This window comes from Suncus etruscus, chromosome 6 (assembly GCF_024139225.1).
Source record: "Suncus etruscus isolate mSunEtr1 chromosome 6, mSunEtr1.pri.cur, whole genome shotgun sequence".
Classification (NCBI taxonomy): Eukaryota; Metazoa; Chordata; class Mammalia; order Eulipotyphla; family Soricidae; genus Suncus; species Suncus etruscus.
The window spans coordinates 72227933-72248905 of NC_064853.1; the positions used below are offsets into that span (position 1 = coordinate 72227933).

The 20973-nt window shown below is 37.5% G+C and overlaps 1 protein-coding gene across 2 annotated transcripts in view; it reads left to right on the top strand.

Annotated features, from left to right (window-relative positions):
- The window catches only part of SNX5 (sorting nexin 5), a 1173556-nt gene that overhangs the window by 294575 nt on the left and 858008 nt on the right, over positions 1-20973 (top strand). The gene's annotated exons all lie outside the window — the stretch shown is intronic.

The window sequence follows — 20973 nt, forward strand, 5'->3', positions numbered from 1 at the left end:
ACATTACAATGCACCTGAGACCAGACTTGGTCCCTGGCCACCATCCTTTCATATTTGTGGTTCTCCATTTCCACTCAGCTTTCTTTCCTCCTTACTATACTCTAGGGCTCTATATATTCAAGATAACTCCCATTTAGACCATTATGTTTCTTCATGCAGTATTCAAAATACCACATATAAGTGATCTAATTCTGTAATTATCTTTCTTCTTCTGGATTATTTCATTTAACATAATATCTTCTGCTTCCATTCCTGTTGCTGGAAATTGCATGATTGCATCACTCCTTATAGCTATGTAGTATTCCATTGTATATATGCACTACATCTTCATGATCCACTCATCTGTTGTTGGACATCTAGGTTGACTTCAAGCCTTAGTTATTATACTGAGTGTGGCAATGAATGTGGTGTGCATACATACTTTTGGATGAATGTTTTTATGTCTTGGAAATAGATACCCAAAATGGGATTGCTGGATCATATGACAGCTCAATTTTGAGTTTACTAGGAACCCTCAAAACTATTTTTATAGGAGTTTGGTTGGCAGCATTTCCACCAGCAATAGTTGAGAGTTCCTTGCTCACCGCTTCCTCACTAAGAGAGATTGTTTCCAATACTTTTGATATGTGCCATCTTCAGTGGTATAAGATAGTATCTCATTGTTATCTTGATTTGGATTTCCCTAATAATAAGTGATGATGAGCACTTTTTTATGTGTCTATTGGCCATCTGTTATTCTTCTGTAGAGAAATGTCTTTTCATTTCTTCTCTCCATTTTGTGAGTTTTTAGGTTTTGTAGAATTAATCTTTGTGGGAACTTAGTATGTTCTATATATCAAACCTTTATCTGATATGTTAAGTGAAAAAAATGTCTCTCACTCAGTTAGCTTTCTTCTCATTTTTTTCTAGTGTTTCATTTGCTATGCAGTAACTTTTTAGTTTGATGTGGTTCCATTTATTCAGATTTGATGCTAAAGCCCTTGCCATTGGGCTTAAGCTATATTGCCCTTGCCATATCATCAGAGTTCTTTGGGATTTAAGTCTTGGAGTGTTCTGCCTATGTTTTCTTCAATGAGCTTTATGAATTTGAGTCTAATCTCAAAGTCTTTAATCCCCTTTTAATTGACTTTTGTGTAAGGTGTGAGAGATGGATTGATCTTTGATTTCTTACAAGTGGTTACCCAATAGTTCCAACACCATTTGTTGAAGAGACTGTCTTTATTCCATTTCAAGTTGTTGGTTCCTGTGTCAAAGATTAATTGACTATATAAATGAGGTTTATCACTTTTTTCATGTGCTCTTTAGATAGATATTCAATAATTGAATTGTTGACTTATACAATAGTTATATTTTATAATTATTTAAGCACTGTGGTTAAAATTATTTATGAATGAGTTTCATAAAATATATACCACCCTTCACTAGAGCACATTTCCCACCACCAATATCCCCAGCTTCCCTCCTAACCACCCCTCACCTCTTTGGGGGCAGGCATTTTACTTATCTATCTCTCACATACAAATATACACACTATCTCTCTCTTTTTCCTTTTTGACACTATAGTTTGTACTATTGTTAATGAAGGGGTACCATACATAGCACGTTATTCCCTTTCATAGTGATTAATTCCAACAATCATTGTCATAGTGGACTCCTTTTCTACTCTAATTGCTCTCACCACTCTTTGTAGGAAGCTTCTTATCATGAAGAATAGTTCTACATTTAATTTTTGAAAAAATCTCTACACTTTCTATGAAGGTTAAATTTATTTATAGTCTCAGCATTTACTAAATATTCCCGTTCTTCCAGATTCCAACAGTAGATAAATTCTGCAAGGAATTTATTGATATTTTTGTTAAATACTGTTTTTTGAATCAAGAACTAACATGACATAGAAATACAGTGGAATATAGTATAAATGATTTTATTTTTTTTAATTATCTCCTCTCTTAGCCAGAGAACCAAATGCAGATTTAACCCCAAAAGACAGTTTTGAACTTCATCTACAAAGCAATGAACCACATGGACCCTTTTAATTGTATTCATTTTAATATATCCATTGAAAAATATGAATAGTTCTTCCTGAGAATTATATACACTGTGCTCTGAAACATGAATATCCTTGCTTAAGAGACTCAGTGAATACTTATATGGGTATCTAAATTCTAGGTATTAAAGAGACTGAAAATTTCCCTGAATTTGGTTGGTCTACACCTTAAACTCTCTCAAAGATAAAACTTAGAAAATGAATTCCAAAATGATATTCCACATTCAAATGTTAATTACATAGGAAAATAGTTTCTGATTTCTAAGGAGGACATCCCAGAACTTTTCTCTGGATTAGTTTATACCAAGTATTTTTCATCAAGTCTCTTTAAAAACTACCTTCTTAAAAAATAATTTGTATCATTTAATTTTTAATATATATTTTATTTAAACACCTTGATTACATACATGATTGTGTTTGGGTTTCAGTCATGTAAAGAACACCACCCATCACCAGTGCAACATTCCCATCACCAATGTCCCAAATCTCCCTCCTCCCCACCCAACCCCCGCCTGTACTCCAGACAGGCTTTCCATTTCCCTCATATATTCTCATTATTAGGACAGTTCAAAATGTAGTTATTTCTCTAACTAAACTCATCACTCTTTGTGGTGAGCTTCCTGAAGTGAGCTGGAACTTCCAGCTCTTTTCTCTTTTGTGTCTGAAAATTATTATTGCAAGAATGTCTTTCATTTTTCTTAAAACTCATAGATGAGTTTATATCATTCATTGTATTTCCTCTTTATTAAAAACAATGCAACAAGACAAAAGCCTCTTTCCTTCATGGAAACTATTGTTCTGTGATAAGTTGTTCAACCATCCAACCAACTAGGAAATATTTTCTCCATATTTCAGGTGACAAAGGTGATGTTCAAATAATTAACATGTGTCTTGTCACACACCTATTATGAAGTTTATGGATTTTATCTCAGAACATCAAGTAGAATGTATAAATTATGAGTTATTGATTTATAAATTAACACTCTGAGATATAGTATCCCAAACTTTACTATCTTAAGTGATTCTTTTACAATCATATTTGATTTTATAATAGACATTGCTTCTGAGTCTGTGGATTTTTTGTTTAAGGCCTATTCAAGCATTTAGTCTCTTGTCTGTCACACTTTATCTAGAATAAATAACAACGTGATATGTCTCATGTGTAATCACCAGCAAGCTAGCTCTGGTGATTTCATGGTTATTACAAGGACAATAAGAGAGCAAGTCCCAATGTATTTTTCATAGAATCATATAAAATCAATACATATTTTTCAAAAAAATCAACTTTTTTACATGAATTATCAGTCTATTGGTCAAATGACGTCATATGGCTGAGACATGTGTTAAGCAATGGGTAAAATGACCTCCTACAATGAGAAGAAATTGAACACAACCTATCACAGTTAGAGCTCAGCATTTCAGTATCTTTCCTACCTCTAGAGAAGACCAATGCTAATTTTCAAACTTCTATTTTTTTTTTCAGAAATATATTTAATATTCATTATTATTTGATATTAATTAAATATATAGGTATTTACTGTTAATTATATTTAATTAAATAGATATTTATTTTTGGTTTTTGGGCCACACCCGGCGGTGCTCAGGGGCTACTCCTGGCTGTCTGCTCAGAAATAGCTCCTGGCAGGCACGGGGGGGGGGGGGGGGCCATATGGGACATTGGGATTCGAACCAACCACCTTTGGTCCTGGATCGGCTGCTTGCAAGGCAAATGCCACTGTGCTATCTCTCCAGGCCCCTAATTAAATATATTAAATGTTAATTACATTTAAATATATTAAGCATTTACTATAAAATATATTAAAATAAGTGTGGTTTTCCTCTAAAAAGATGAAGAAGTGAATATTTCTTGGTAGATATACATATGAAAGAGTTAAATTGAATCTAACTTTGGAAATACAATATAATCTACACAATAAAATACTACTGGGCTCTAAGAAAAGATGACATTATGTAATTTGCTGCTATGCAGATGAATCTGGAGAGTATCTTGCTGAATGAAGTTAATTATAGAGGGAGGAACAGACACAGAATGATGTCTCTCATATGTGAGATATAAAGAAGCAAAATAGAGATATAAAAAATGCCAAAAGGCAATAAATACTGAGACCTGGGAGAGAAAGGAGTGGAAATTAGGATATGGTGAACAATGGAACAACTGAAGACACTCTGGGGAAGGGAGTAGATTGTGTTGTGCATGAAACCCTGACACTAACAGAATTTTAACCACAGGGCCTAAAATAAAATATATAAAATATATAGATTTTACAAAAAATATACAATATAATCTGTTGATGTAATGGCAGTTGGACCTGGACATACCCCTGGGCATACCCTCTTAGACACACTAAAGCAGGGTATAAAAAGAAAAACTTGGACAGTTGGAGGGAGGGACCAGGGTAGTGACCAGAGCAGTGCCGGGCAGTCAGCAGGGGCCAGGGAGAAAGCATCAGTGACCTGCTCTATATCTATTTCTCTCTCTCTCTCTCTCTCTCTCTCTCTCTCTCTCTCTCTCTCTCTCTCTCTCTCTCTCTCTCTCTCTCCCTCCCTCCCTCCCTCCCTCCCTCCCTCCCTCCTTCTCTCTCGAACCCGGTTCTACAGGCCTCCTAGCCACCTCTGGCGAATTTCTATCTCTCTCGCTCAGAAAACCCCAGGCAGCAACAGGCTTCAGACTTCAGGCTTCAAACTTCAGATGAGAATAAAAAGACACTTGGCTTTTACTTCTCTCTCCTCTCTCTTCTTCCCAGGCCACTTGGTAGCAGTAGCTGGGTGGCTACAATAATCTTTAATAAATAAATAATAATAGTCTTTTAAAAGTGAGTTACTTTCTTTTTTTTCTAAGGTAAATTCAGAATTTCCTTTGTAAAAACTTTGGTCTAAATCAGATGCTTGGTTTTCAAATTTGAATCCTTATAAAGTCTGATTTCATATAATTTCTAAGATTTCCATCCAGCTACTACAAATTAACTCATTTCAAAGAAAATTTGGGAGTGAGAATTAAAAGCAAATTTTTATAAAGAGAACAATAGTGCTAAAGAAAACTCCCTAATTATTTCTTCTAGCATACCTGATAAAAATCTCAAATCTCCACAGTAAAGCAATTGAGAATTTAAGACACTCACATGCTCAGATGGCACCTTGCCCTTCCAACACCAAATATCTGAATATTTTAAGTTTTATAGACCAAACAGTTTGGATGCTTGACCACATTTTTCCATTTTCCATCTAGGAAAGAATGAACACAGTCTGAGATTTGTCTTTCAGTCTTCCTGAGAAGATGGCATTGTATGCCTTAGAAAGGCCACAGACTATCACTACATTTAGCTACCTAAAGTTTATCCATATTCGGTAGTCCAGAGCAGAGGGGAGGAAACTAATATAAAAAAATTAAAATGGAATTTTTGATATGACCATTAAGTACAGATACTTTTACATGTGATCAAAACCTAGAATATCATTGGATAGCACTTATACTTAAGGACATTAATGTTTAATGTAGTTATATAACTCATCCAGTGTCATATATACAGTCTTGGGAAGACCAAAAACATGATGGCTACCACATAGATGCCACTTCGAAGCATCTTGTTAGACCTGAATGACAATCAAGTTTGGAGCATAGTGAAAAATAAAAAAAACCCACTCTTTCATATATAGTCATGTGTGGTGTATGTGTGGGAGGTAATGTTTTGCTTTCTATTGTCCATACGATAGTCCTTTAGCAGGTTGGAGATGTCAGATACAGTCTCCTTCTACCCCAACAATAGTCAGATGCCAAGACAAGAAAACATTTCCTAACCCCCAGATACCTATTATGATACCTCAAACCATGATAAATATTGCTACTGTTCAATCATTACAAACTGGTTCACAATGACAGTCTCAAAAGCAATAAATCTCAGACAAAGGGAAATCTATCAACTTGCCTTTACTTCCTTTTCCATTACCTTGAGATTTACTGGAAGAACATGAAAGAGGAAAGATAGGTTTGAGAGGATATGAAAATTGTTTATATCTGGTCAAAGGAATTTTTTGTTTCTTTCAGCTCAGGCATCAACTTAGAAGCATATACATCTAGATCAAACACACCTGATATTGACCAAATTAAAAAATCCTGGCCTCTTCACTCTAGTTTCATTTTTTATTTGAGTGATATTTATTTTACTTTCAACCAGATACATGAAACCTCTATTTCTGTACTCTTTTCATAGGAACCTCTCTCAAAGTTTGTGAATAAGGGAGGCAGCTTTCTGCTCCTTTATAGACAGTGTTTGACCCAGAATATCACAATTTATCTGACCTCAGTGGAGTTTCTTAATTAGAGTTGTTCTCTACTTATGGAGTTGTCAAAAATGCTAGGAGTAAATTAGCTCCCTCTTCCCTAAGAAATGTCATATGTGTCTGGGCAACCAACAGATGCATTTTATTCTTTGCTGATTAGCAAGAGACCAGATAGATATACTCAAGGTAAATTTTGTCTAATAATTAAAACTGATTCTGTATATATTCTGTCCTAGCATCAAATATATTATTAAGAGATGGCAAGAATGTGACTTTTTCCTTCCAAACTCATTCCTGAACTGTAAAAATGGGTGGGAGGGGTTCAGGGTGGTGTTACACCTAATTGACAGCACAATAAAACAGATTAAAACTGTCAAAGTATTAGTTTTCATTTTCTTGAATAGGTGAGATCAAGCCTCAAAGTAAACAATGACAAATATGATTGTCAACATTTTTGTTTGTCTGCTTTAGGAACACAGTCGGTGGTTCTCAGGAGTTTCTCCAGATTGATGGTCAGAAATCACTTTTTCTGGAGTTCAGGGAATAATCCACCACCAGAGATTGAACCCATGCCTCTCCATATGATCTTTTTCTCCTCAAAATTGCCATTTTAAAAACCCAACTCTATGTCAATCTATGTATTAAGAAACTTTAATCCATCTTCTCACTGTTATCACCAACAATCTGATAAAAGAGGACTTGATATATTATTTAAAGCAAAGGTTTTAACTCAAGCTGGATCCACCCCAAGGGGAGGAAATGGTATCAACGTAAGCCTTTAGGATAATGTTGTGGTGAATATTGGGGCATAAACCATCGGGGAACATAATCTGCTCTAGGGACAAGTTATTTAAGTGTATTGAATATGTGATGGTAATATTGCTAAACAAGGCATGATTATGATATTTAACATTAGACTTTTTTATTTTTAGCATTAGACTTCTACCCTGCATTGGCAATTACAAAAGATTAAAGAAATTTAGAAAAATTGAACCATTGCTTTTGAGAGTCCAAATATATTCATCAAACCCCCAAATTGATCATTTATTTAGTCAAACATATTAAATACTATTACATGTTAAGATCTGTGCTAGGTTGAACCAGAAAGATTGCTGTCTTTCTAGAGCTTATATTCTAGTTCACTTATCCCTAGCATAGACTTTCTAAGTTTGAAATAACATATTAGAGTGAATTAATTGGTAACTACCATTCCAATAGAAGAGTCAACCTTTGAGTCAACAAAAAAAACAAAACAAAAAAAAAAAAAGAATTCGTGAAGAACCGAGAGGCCTCCTTTGGAAATGAACGCCGCCTCAATTTTTCCTCTCCTTCTGATAACTGGCAGTGCTTTAGAACGTGTGTGCGTGTGTATGTGCATGCATGCATACAGGGAAGCCATAGGAATGGTCCTGGTCATTTTTCGAATGTGTGTGCATGTGTGCATGTGTGCAGAGAACTCAGAGGAACGGGGTTTATGAAGAAAGAGGAGGAACTTGAGGAAGGACCTCCGAAGCTCAGGAGCGTGAACTCAGGGAAGCTATTCAGGAGTGACATAGCAAACCAGGCCCACATTCATTCACCCACCCTGAGTGCTAACTACAGACCTGTCTACTGGGTGTCAAGAATAGATCGATATTGAAATTTCCAGAATTTTAATTTTGTCCTTAGGAAACTGACAGTCTGGAGTCGAGCGGTGATGGTAAAGACAAGTACAGGGAAGCCAAAGCAGTTAGTTTATGTGTCTTTTCAGCACTCTCATTCACCCTGAGAAGAATGGGACTATCTTTCCAGTGTTTGGCCGACTGTGGTCAGAGGACAAGGAGATGATGTACTATGACCCAAGGAGGAGAGGGGGAAGGAGAGCAGGAGCAGGAGAACCAAAGTTCCTTCTTGCATTTCTGAGAAGTGAGCCTTCCGGAGGTGTGGCCTGAAGGTCTGCTTCGCACTCTGCCTGGCTGGACCTGTTGGTGTGAGGGCGGAACTAGAGATGCTGAGGGGCTTCAGGGCCTGCCCACATGGGGTTGGGAGATGAGGGATAGGCATGCTGTTGCCCCCAGGGCTCTCTTTCACAGGGCATACTTAGCTTGTGACACAAGCCTCTAGAACAGAAGATGGCCTGGAAAGTCTAGGTATTGCTAGCATCTCAAGGTTGGGCTCGCTGAGAAAATGCTTTCCCAAAGAGGGGGGCCGCCACACTTTTGCTGTTGGGGACCTCCAACAGAGGCTGCTCTCTGGTGCCATAGCAGCATGGATCTGGGCCCCCGGTCTGATGAGTCCATGCACAACTGAACCTGTGTTGTCATTCAATCCCCACCCTGCCCTGTTGCCCCAGTTTCTTTTGACTGGTTTCAAGTGAACACACGCATGCATGTGCTGTGGAATACTGTAGTCTAGAGTACCAGCCTTCCTCAAGCATAAGACTTGCAAGTTCAATCTTGTATTTTGAATGAATTCAACTTCCTTTCCCTGTTGGAAACAGCGAAACAGCAGGTACCCACGAGGAAGCAGCAGGAACAGGTGATGACGTCTGGGGTAGCTGCAGACCAGTCCCGCCCTCTCACTCCCCTCCTTGCTCTTCTCAGGGCCGATGCTGCCCTACACTGACTGACTAGGTTGCTACCAGGAATGTGCTTGACGCTAACTAGAGAATGTGATCGGTATAGGATGATTTAGTTGATGGGAGTCTGTGCTGGTCACCAGCACTACATACTTCTCTGTAATGGGAAGAACATTTGATAACTGAAAGTTGAAGAAGTTTCCTCTGAAGATCTCAATGCACTCATTTTGGTAAAATGGATTATGCCACGCATACACTTCAACCATCTTACTGTGTTGTCTTTGGAAATATTGGTATTAAACCTTTACTATAACAAAATAGACCAGACATAATCTTAATGACAGTCAGTACCACTGAGTGCAATGGGTGCGAGACAGGAAAACAGCTAACAGTCATCTTTAAATAAATGAATGCGTATCAAAAAAAAAAAAAAAAAAAAAAAGAAGAGTCAACCTTTGAAATAAAAAGAAAAGAAAAAAGGGGCCGGAGAGATAGCATGGAGGTAAGGTGTTTGCCTTTCATGCAGGAGGTCATTGGTTTGAATCCCGGCGCCCCATATGGTCCCCCGTGCCTGCCAGGAGCAATTTCTGAGCCTGGAGCCAGGAATAACCCCTGAGCACTGCCGGGTGTGACCCAAAAACCAAAAAAAAAAAAAAAAAAAAAAGAAAAGAAAAAGAAAAAGGAATAAACATTTCTCTAAAATAATCCACTAATGTATATTTAAAGCTAAATATTACATTTCTATTGACACAGCAAACTTACTTTAAAAATGTACTCTAAAAGAGTCATTAGATATATGAAATGTCACAAATTTTTACAAAGATTAACTTACAAAGTTAATTGCAATTCTGCATAGTATGGTTTTAAAAGAGAAGAAAATAATCCAAATGGTCATGAGTTAAATTATGCAGGTTTCCATACTGGCATATTTTAAGGTCATTAAATTAATGTTCTATATTACTAAGTAAAAAATACAGTATATAAAAACAAGTAGAATAATTGTTTGATTTTAACAATGTAAAATAATATAAATGGCTATAATTATCCCCAATAAAACAGGATCATTTTCAGTCTCCAGAACTGCTCTCATTACCGAGATAGAAAGAAAAGCATCTCAAAATTAACTGAAGATTTCTAGTTATTTAAGAGAACAAATATTTATTTTAAAATTGTATTTTGCTGGGGCTGAAGAGAAAGCACAGCAGGGAGAGTATTTGCCTTGCACTCAGCCAACCCGTGTTCAATTCCCCAGTATTCCATATGGTACCCCAAACCTGTCAGGAGTAATTTCTGAGCACAGGGCCATAAGTAACACCTGAGTGCCACCAGATGTGGTCCCAAAACCAAAAGAAATCAAAATAAAAGATTTATTTTGTTGTTTTTTCTTTTAAATTTTTTTCTACATGGTATAGTTTTTGTATATATCCAAACTCCAAACCTTTGAGTTTTTCTCTATTTTTTTCATGTTTTATTTAAGAACCAAATTTCCAGAGTTATTGACAGTTGAGAGAATTTTTTATTGTTGTTGCTGTTGTTAGTTTTAGAGTTCAGGGGTTACTCCTGGCTCTAAGTTCAGAAATCACTTCTGGCAGGCTCCAGGGAACATATGGGATGCCAAGGATCAAATCCGGGCCAGCCGCATGCAAGACAAATACCCTACCCACTGTGCTATCGCTCTGGCCCCAACAGTAGAGTTTTAGACTTTCAACAACCAATATATCAACAGCCATCCCACCATCAATATCAACTTCCGTCTGCCAGTGTTTCCATACTCCGTCCCCTACCACTTTGACAATGTTCCATAGTTGTATCTTAGATATCAGATTTTCTAAAATATTACTAAGATATTACAGATATTTCTTAGATATTAAAAATTTCATGCTTGCAGCTTAGATATCAGGTTTTCAGTATTGTTTAATCTATTATTTGAATTTCATCATTTACTATTTTGATAACTTAGTGTCTTTTATGTTATTAAAAATGTTTATTGAAAGCATTCTGATTTACAAAGTTCTTCTTAGTTGGGTTTCAGACATACAGTGTTTTAGGACCAATCCCACCACTAGTGCTGATCTCCCTCACCAGTGTTCATAGAGTCCATTCCATGCCACTACCCCCCTGTCTCCCAGCCTTCCTTATAACAGGCTCATTTTAAATTTTGAAGGTTAAAATGTGGGTATCATGATCTTACTGTTGTTGACTCTACTTGGATATTTAGTTCTGATTTTTCCTTAATACCACCAATGTACCTGAGACCTCTTGGCCCCTCATATCATGTCTTTTATTATATAGATAAATTCAACTTGTCCAGATTGCTTTTACACCAATTGTACAACCAGCATAAAAAAGTTCTTTCTCAGAAAAAGTTAAAAGAAATACAAGTATTTGTGATTTAATGTAGTTTCACTTTATGAATTTGTTCATTTAAAAATTTTTAGACTTCCAAAAGTCAATTCATTTGCCAAATTGGATCTGGGAAACTTTTGAAGTGATAAAATAAACTGAAACTGTCATTTGGAAGCCTGGTAATATTTCCTGCAGAGATGATAAAGTTCTTGTGAATGATGTATAAAATTTACATTATGACACATTGAACCCCTTCCAGGTCCCATACTACAATGTCCCCAGGATATCTTCAAGAGTGCCCCACCCTGCTGAGTGGTCCATTTTTTAATCAAACATTTTTATCTCCTATTGTAAAATTGGACCGACCACCAGTCAAAGAAACGATAAACTTTCACTTCACAAAAATTCTTGAAAGGATCACAATATTGAAGACAGAAATCAAGGCTAATATCCAAGATATACAAACCCCAACAACAAAAATGAGCATAGGATATGAACAATTAGTTCTCCAAAAGGACATATGCATGGCAGTAGGCATCACTGATTCTTAGTAAATACAAATTAAAACAGTAAGATTTCATCTCATTCCAGTGTGAATGTGTATATCGAAGAGATCAGGAACCAGTGTAGGTGGGAATATGGTGAATAGAAATTTTTAGCCATTGTTGTTTAGAATGGAAGTTCCATAAGATACAATGATTTCTAATTCTTGGTATTTACTCCCCAAACACACACACACACACACACACACACACACACACACACACACACACACCACAAATTCACTCAAAAGATATATACATACAGAACTTATGTTCATATATGCATACAGAACTTTTATTCATTGTAGAACTTAATACAATAACCAAGTTATGTTCATTACAAGGTACAAACAGAAAAGGTCTTCTTACTTGACATCTGGATGACTCTCACAGCAGGAAAGGCTGAAAACCATTACCAGCATCTGGATTCCCTACATGAGGATTTAAAAGCAAGCACTTTATTTGGAAAGTGATTCCAAGAACACACATCATAAAATAGAGAAGTGAGACAGGATGTGACAGAAGAAAATAACACGTGTTACTAACTCAGTCATCACCAGAGGCAACCGGGACTCTATCCTGCTGAAAACCATAAAGATAATGCCTCACTGTAGTCTCATGCATAGGATGAGGGGACTGGGTCCTGCAAGCCTGGATATACCACAAAGAGTATATTCAAATTCCTTTGGTTTATACCCAAATATCATTTGATTTGCCCCTTTACAATCCAGGATACACCACACTGAGTGACAGATGCTTCCATTAGCAGTTAACCCACAGGAAAATGGTGAGTATTGATAGGGTGTGAACTAGTATCTTAGTTTCTTCCCAAACCATTGTGAGTCCAGACCGGTACTCAGTGCTTCTACCTGAGGGGCTGGCAAAAGCCATCCTCTGTCTGCTGCATAGGGTTTAGTTAGTCCAATGAGAAGTGTACAGCAGGCACAGGTCCTGAGGCCTTTGAGGAGCAGGTTGGGAGATGAAGTCAAAGAAGAGGTGGCAGCCAAACTGGAGTGGCTTCTATCAAAGACTCAAATTTGACTTTAACTAAATGGAAAAGTAATGGCACTATGATTTGGAGCAGAATGAAATTTTCAGACTTAAGACTTTAATAGATTTATTCAGGCTGCTGTGCTGAGGAAAGATGGTGTGGGGTGAGTAGATAAGTGGTTGAAGGGCACTTGCAATCCTGCAGAAAAGAAGGAACAACAGTTTAGACTAGAATGATGTCTTTGAAGGCCACAAACAATTGCAAAGCTTCTGGAACCAGGGAAATATCTCAGTGGTCAATGACTTAGACTTCAAATAAAAAAGACCTGGGTTTGAACCCTGGTACTCCATAGTTTCCCCTAAGCACTTCTGTGTATAGGCTTAGAGACCCCCACAGCAGTACTGGGTATGGTCCAGGGAATCCTTGGAAATAGCTTTGCTTCTCTGGGCCATAGTTTTACAGGCATATCACCAAGAGAAACCCCTGGACTTCCTGAGATCTTCTTTAGGGCTGCCTCTGCTCCAAATACACAGATTCTGGTAGTGTTTAAAGGCTAAGTTTTCAGGTTTTGTTGGTGAATTCAATATGCAATTTAAAAGTAAGAAAAAGAATCAGAGTAACTGGACATCTCCTGAGCTCTTGGATGTAGATTTGTTATTGTCTGAGAAAAAAGAGGGAAGGATCAGATAGGTAGAAAAGATAGAAAGGATCAGAGCTCATTCAGGTGTATATAAAATAGGGCATAACTGAAACTTCTAGGCAGAAATGCTGAGACCATTAGATAGATAAACTGGGTTCTGCAGCTAAGAGCTAGATTAGCCATATACATGGAAGAGTTAAAATTCATAATAATGAAATTAGTGAGTGTCTCTACTAACTCTAATGATGATCATCACTGAGCCTAGATAGTAGTTTTTGTAGTTAATGATTTCTATTGATATAGGATGAGAATTCTTTTTTTTTCTGTCTTATGACCACCCAGTAGATTTTTTTTGGTACAGAAACATGTACAATGTCTAATCAACTTCCAAATGTGTGGTAACAAAGTTTTGAATTTCTGTCACCTTTCATACTATTTCTGACTAATTGCTACTGATCTCTTGCTTCTCAGGAGCTTTTCCAGGATGGTTGACACTTCACATGAGTTACCTGTAAAAAATATCTCCTCTACATCTTTCCTTTAGAATAAGAATGTCATATGCCTCAGATACCAGCCTATCAAGAAGAAATATAAAAAAAGCCAAAGAGACTGGGGAAAACAAGTTATGTAAAGACCCTCCTTGTGCAATAAGAGAAGTAGTTGAAAGATCTGGTTACATTTTGTGACACTCTATAGAAGGAACACCCTGCCCTCTTGCAATGCCTCCAGGAAGGAAACTGAGAAATACAGAGCATCTCCTGGGAGCACCAGCATTTGGTTCCAATCCCACTTAACAATACCACCTGTCACCCTGCACAAGACTATGAGAAACCCTGCAGATGGACCTCTTCACACAGGGAAGAAATGATCCCTTTCAGAGTGCTGTATGACCATGATTTGAGGCATATAGAGAAAGGGTGTGTCTCTATAACTTCTCTGAAACTTGGATCTGCTACAATTTCATATTTTATGTGAGATATTTTTGCTCCAAGAAGTTCCATGTTTTCAAGCAAGAACATGGTGCATTTTCCTTGAACATTTGACCCTTGGAAACACACCACATTTCCTGTGTCTAAACTATGATCTAAAACAGCCTGGTTTGCTTCAAGGGAGAGTTGAAACACACAGCTGATTGGTTTTGTCAGAGCAATGACAAGCCAAATATATATAGTAAAAGTACCTCACAAACATCCACACACTCCATGCAAAAGAACAGACATTTCCCCTCAGTTTCTTTCCTCTCTCTCTAACTAGACTGCTCCCCTATGTTTCAAACTGACTAACCAAATGTTCATTAAGTGGGAGGGTCTGAATCTCTCAAACAATTTAAACCCTGGCCACCAATATTTTGTTTAAATCCATTCTCCTCTTCCCAAAAAGTGCTTCAGAGCCATTTATAATTACTTATAGGGGTACACAACCCAAAATTTATTTGAGGAAGGATACTCTTTTGCTCATCCCTTTAAGAGGGCACAGTAAGTGTGGTGGGAGCTCATTGGACTGACAAGTGGAAAGATAAAGTCCCATGTTTATTCTGAGGCCTTTGGTTAGTTTCTGACTTCTCTGCTATTCTATTTCTTCACCTACAAAACAAATTCAAGTCAATAAGGGACTTTAGGATATGCTGAGGTGTGTAACCTACACTGTATACCCACACCTCTCCTGCTCCAATTCTCTAATACAAAATACAGCCACGACAATTTAGTCCTAACAGCCTGTATACTAAATGCTGGTGATACAATAATCACAATAGCAAAGACATGAAAACAACTTCTTTATCCATTAGTGGTGAGTAGGTAAAGTGAGCTCAGTATATGCACATATCTAATGGGAGATTATGAAGGAAGGAAATCCTTCCAATGTTATAGTCTCTGGGGGCATTATACTAAGTGAGATGAGGTATGCTGAGAAAGACAAATACTATAAGATCTCTCTTCTATCTGGAATCTAAAATAAAATACTTATAGAAATGAATAGAAGATTAGTTACTGGAGATAAGGAAAATAGAGCATAGTCAAGGGGCACAAGCCTTCAGTTATAAGATAAATAAATTAAATATGGTGACTATACTTGACAATGCTCTTGTATAATTTATACTTGCTAAGACACTAAAATTTAATTCAGTTTCTCTCTCTCACACACAATACTAATAAACGTTGGGTGTAGGAACAACTAAAGCAAAGGCCTCCAAATACCTGCTTATTCCCAAATCTTATATTCCTCACCATGCAGGAAGGTGAATTTGTATATAAGTTGAAGAAGAAATGAAGGCTCCTGAATGACAGTTGCCTTATATAAAATACCTTTGGTTGAACAGTTTAGACAAAAGACCAGGATTTTGTAGAGTTCTCTCAAGCAACTCATTTCTAGAGAGCCTATATTATCTTTCTAATAATTTGGAAAAAAAGGTCTTAATTAAACTGAACCTACAAAGGGCATCAACTTATAGTCATTTTCCCCTTGTACATTAAGTGATTTGTCCTAGTCAGAATGGTTTCTTTTAATAAAATTAGAATTTTTGGTTTGGGGACTGTCCAGTTTTTTTCTCAGGTTGAGCATATTCTACCACACTACAGTAAGAAGTTACATGGTTTTGTCACTGAAAATTTCATCATGAGATAATTTGCCAATCATGCTTTGCAGAGATCTTCAGATGACTTTCTCAATAGCAGGTGTATAAAAATTACCCAGAAAATTGAAGAAAACTATGAATTCTTGAGGCCACACCCCAGGATCTATAGTAGAAAAACATCTGTGATTTTGATCAGTAGTTAAGGTTAACTTCTCTCTTCCATCCCACAATAGCTCTGGGCTTATCTATGTGACTTTTTTTTTATATTTAGAGCACCATTAAAGGTGACTTTGAGACAGGATGGCAGAAACTATGCTTGAAGGTCGCCATCTGGTTTGTCCTTAGTTCTGGGAATTCAAGCAAATCCTAGAGGCTGATAGAAGAAAAAATACACACATTCTAGATGTAATGGTTCCTATGGCACATAGATGGCCCAATCAAGAAAAGAGGGGCAGAAGACCCTCCTCTACCAAATGTGACACAAACAGCTAACATTTGTCCAAGCTTTAGTGTAGTTCTTTGTGCGTATCCCCTCCCCCAACTTCTTATTTATCCCACCTGAATGATCAGAATTGCACACACCTGGAATGGTTGGGTAGAGGAGGCTGACTGGGGGGGAGAGAGGGGATAAGAAGGAGAGTTAGAGTCAGCAAAGGATTCAGCATCAGATTCAGTATCAGCAATTCGGCATTAGCAAAGAAGCAGCAGCAGTAGCATCAGCAAAGGGAGTCAGTCAGCAAGGAAGCCTGGAGAAGCAGCTGAAAGGAAGACGGAGGCAGAGAGAGACAGAGAAGGAGCAGAGAAGTTGTTGCTTGGAAAAGGCTAGCATAGAAACCATGTCATTTCTCAAATTCAAAAAGACCAGGGTGTGTGATGAAAATATGCCCTGGATCCCACCCTCCCACAAGAATATCTCAAAGGGGATAGGGAATATCTCAAAAGGGAAGCCTATATTTCCTTTATAATATTACCTCTTAACCTGTTTATCACCAAATGTAAGGTAGTCTCCTGCATCACTTTGTTCTTTTAATTACTTTTTTAAACTGATTTTTATTTATCTTTTTCCGTTATATATGTGAGTGTGTGTGTGTGTGTGTGTATATATATATATATAAAATCTTGTTTTTGTTTCCTTTTTTTCCTTAACTTCACCTGTTTTGGTTCTGCTAGGTACAAAAACCTACAAGAAAAAGTCTTGCCTGGGATAAAAGCTCAGGTTAAAACCAGGGCACAGAGATGATGGATCCTGACACTCTCGCCCCCAAATGCACCAGCAATATAATATAGCACCATATCTTTTTGCAAAGGAATACTATAGAGGGGAAAATTTTACATATAGAAACAAGCTCTTATCTACTAGGGATAAGAACTCAAACATTTTACAATACAGGGTCGACTCCCAACTTGAACATATGCCATGTGGTCCCAACTTAGACTCCATGTTATTAGACGGTGACAGTCCAACCTCAAACCCTAGATCTCATGCATAGATCTGACACATTCCTCTGTAACAGCTCCAGGAACTAAACTTCCTCTGGGACATTCTTAATATCGCTTGGACACCAATATGCACCAGTTTCGATATGATATCCTGACAATGAGGAAATGGCAACAACTAGGTCTAAGAGCAGGTTGTCTTACCTCAATACCTCCTTTGAATCGTGCAAAAGTCAAGATCGCTAACTACAAAAAACTGACTGTGACAACCATGACTGAGAAGAATTTATCCTGGAACCAATAAAAAGACCCTAGTCTAGGCTTTGGCCTACGACCTGTACAACAACCAAGATCTCTAATCCTAGTGGTCTGACTGAGACAACTGCAACTGAGCAGAACTTCTGGAAACATAACATAATGAAAGACCCTTTCCTAGGCTTCATACCAGGATTGGTGCAAAAACCAAGACTGATTAAAATTACAGTGTTGGAACAGAACTTCTAGAAACTTAAAGAAAGACTTCACTCTAGTCACCATCCCATGACCTGTGCAAATACCGAGATCTATAATTACTGAGGCCTGATTTTATTATCCATGACTGAGTGAAAAGTTTCCAGACAGCACAAAAGGACCTAGGGAAGAGAAAAAGAGCGTGAACGGAGACATGTGTATGTGACAGTATGCTTCAAGGGCAGAGAAACCCTTTATCTCTTAGGTCAATCTCCCCCAATATTTACTGTGCCTATGCAAAAAAAAAGCACAAATCAATTTTTTGTTTTGTTATTGTTTTTTCTTTTTTTGTGTACTTTGTTTTGCTTTTATTTCAAGACTGTGGTTATTGTTTGGTTGTTGTCTTTATTGCTGTGGTGCTTTTCTGGTTCTTTTGTTTGATTTTTTTGGTATAGTTTTATGTTTTTCTTCCTTTTTCCCTTTTTTCTTAAATTGATATTTATAGCCTCTAAAAGGACTCCTCCCATTTCTTTTTTCTTTGATTTTTATTCCCCCTCCCTTTTTTGCTCTTTCTTTTTTCTTCCCCTCCAAATAGAACTATATAACTTGAACCATTTTGTTTTGCCTCAAAAATTGAAAGGGAAATAATGGAGGGTACCAAGACCAAATAGGTGTATGAACATTGAGTAGAAATGAAAAATAATCAGACTTAAATACCAAATCCGAAGCCAATGACAATAGAATAGAAACCTAATCTACAACAAGCAAGACACAGAGGGGACCACTTATACTAGCAGCCCAGGGGTCAAAGGAGAGGGATATGGGATGCATGCTGGGAACAGGGGTGGAGGGAGGACAACACTGGTGGTGGGAATGCCCCTGATTCAATGTCACTATGTACCTAAAATATTACTGTGAAAGATTTGTAATTTACTTTGGTCAAAATAAAAATTATTTAATTATAAAAAAAAGGAAACCATGTGAGGAAATATAGATATTAGGTTAGGACCATAAAATAAAGTTGACTGACTCCTGAAACTTTATCTGACTGCTTTGTGAATTTTTCTGCTGTCGCCATGCAACCTATAGACCCACCAGGTCATGGGGGCTGTAGGAGCCAGTTCTTCCCAAGAAAGGCCTCACCATCTGCCTACCAACTCTAGGACTCATTAATTTATATATTAAAACAATAATTCTTCACACAGAAAAAATACAGATAGAAGAGCTTACAATCCATCATTTTCATAAGCCCTCGTAGCATATCTGAAATGTAGGGAGTGGGATACAGTGAGAGAGGACTCTCATAAGTCTTCCTAAATTCTCAGAGAAAAAGAGGCCTAGCCTGGGATATTGATCTGGTAGAGGTCAGACAGAAAGAGTTTTTATTTTTCTTCTTTTTTGTTTGTTTTGTTTTGGGGCCACACCCAGTGACACTCAGAAGTTACTCCTGGCTATGTGCTCAGAAATTGCTCCTGGCTTGGGGGATCATATGGAATGCCGGGATTCGAACTACTGACCATCCTGGATAGGCTGCATGCAAGGCAAATGTCCTACTACTGTGCTATCGCTCCAGTTCCAGAATTTCTATTTTTCTATTTAATTCTAGAGACATGAGATTGGGGCAGCATTCACTATAAATAGCCAAAATAAAGTTATGTGTTCAGTGTAGACTGTAGAAAAATCAAGTAACTAAACTAGAACTTTCTGTCTGTTGAGAAGTACTGTCCAAGAGAGAATAAATACAACAGAAAACAAAAGCACATGTGGAGGTTCTCAAAGAATGCAGTTGGCAGTCAAAGAAGAAGTTGGGTTCTCCCTTACCAATAACAAAACAACTTTTGAAAAAAAAAAGATGGAAAGACAGGCAGGCAGAGAATGACCATATGGCTTCCTCTTTCATTCACAGACCTAAACTAAAGTTTGGCTCTCACTTTTTAAAATTAGAAAATAAAATGTATTTTATTTGTCCGGGTAGGACAAAAGACACAGGTCCATCATTCTGATCCAGAAAATAATCCACACACAGTTGGGAAGGAAGAGCTGGTGAGAAACTCACACTGCAAGCTGTTCGCCCATAAGCCAGTCGCTCTACCACGTGGAACCACGAGCCAAGATGGCAGCTCCTCCTCCAGGCCTCCTAAGCAGTCTTTATTGGGAAAAACAAAGCCCATCTCCCAGGGGAGGGGAAAAAGCCAGATGAGGAAGCAATGGGAATCTTTATTTAAGCATCGTGATTACAGACATGACTGTAGTTTGGTTTCAGTCATAAATAGAACACCCCCCTTCACCAGTGCCACATTCCCATCATCAATGCTCTTCATTTCCCTCCTCCCCCCGAACCCCTGCCTGTATTCAAGACGGTCTTTCTGCTTTCTTCACTCATTAGCATTGTTATAATAATTCTCAGTGTAGTTATTTCTCTAACTGCACTCACCACTCTTTGTGGTGAGCTTCATATCATGAGCCAGTCCTTACAACCCTCATCTCTAAGAATAATTTCAATAATGTCTTTTATTTTTCTTAAAACCCATGATGAGTGAGACTATTCTGTCACTTTCTCTCTCCCTCATAATTATTTCACTCAGCATAATAATTCCATGAACAACCATGTATAGGAAAATTTCATGATTTCATCTCTCCTGATGGCTGCATAGTATACCACTCCTAGGGATATACTCTAGGAACACAAAAATGCAATACAAAATCCCTTCTTCACACCTATATTCATTGCAGCACTCTTTACAATAGCCAGACTCTAGAAACAACCAAGATGCCCTTCAACAAATGTATGCTAAAGATACTGTGACACATATACACAAGGGAAACATCTTTTTAACATGTAAACCAAAGGAACCAATCGAGAGACATCTAATTAGAAGGCAATATGAGTACCAATCCAAAGGCCTCTACCAACAAGCCTCAAATTTAAGTAGCATGATTGATGAAATAGTGAAATCCCCTCCTTACTTTGCACCCTGCATTCTTAAATTCAATGCCCCCAGACCTGGTTCAACACCACTGGGAGGAAGCAGAGGATTAATTGGGATTTTCATTTCAGGAAAGTTAGTGGAGCAGGAAACATCTTATCGGGA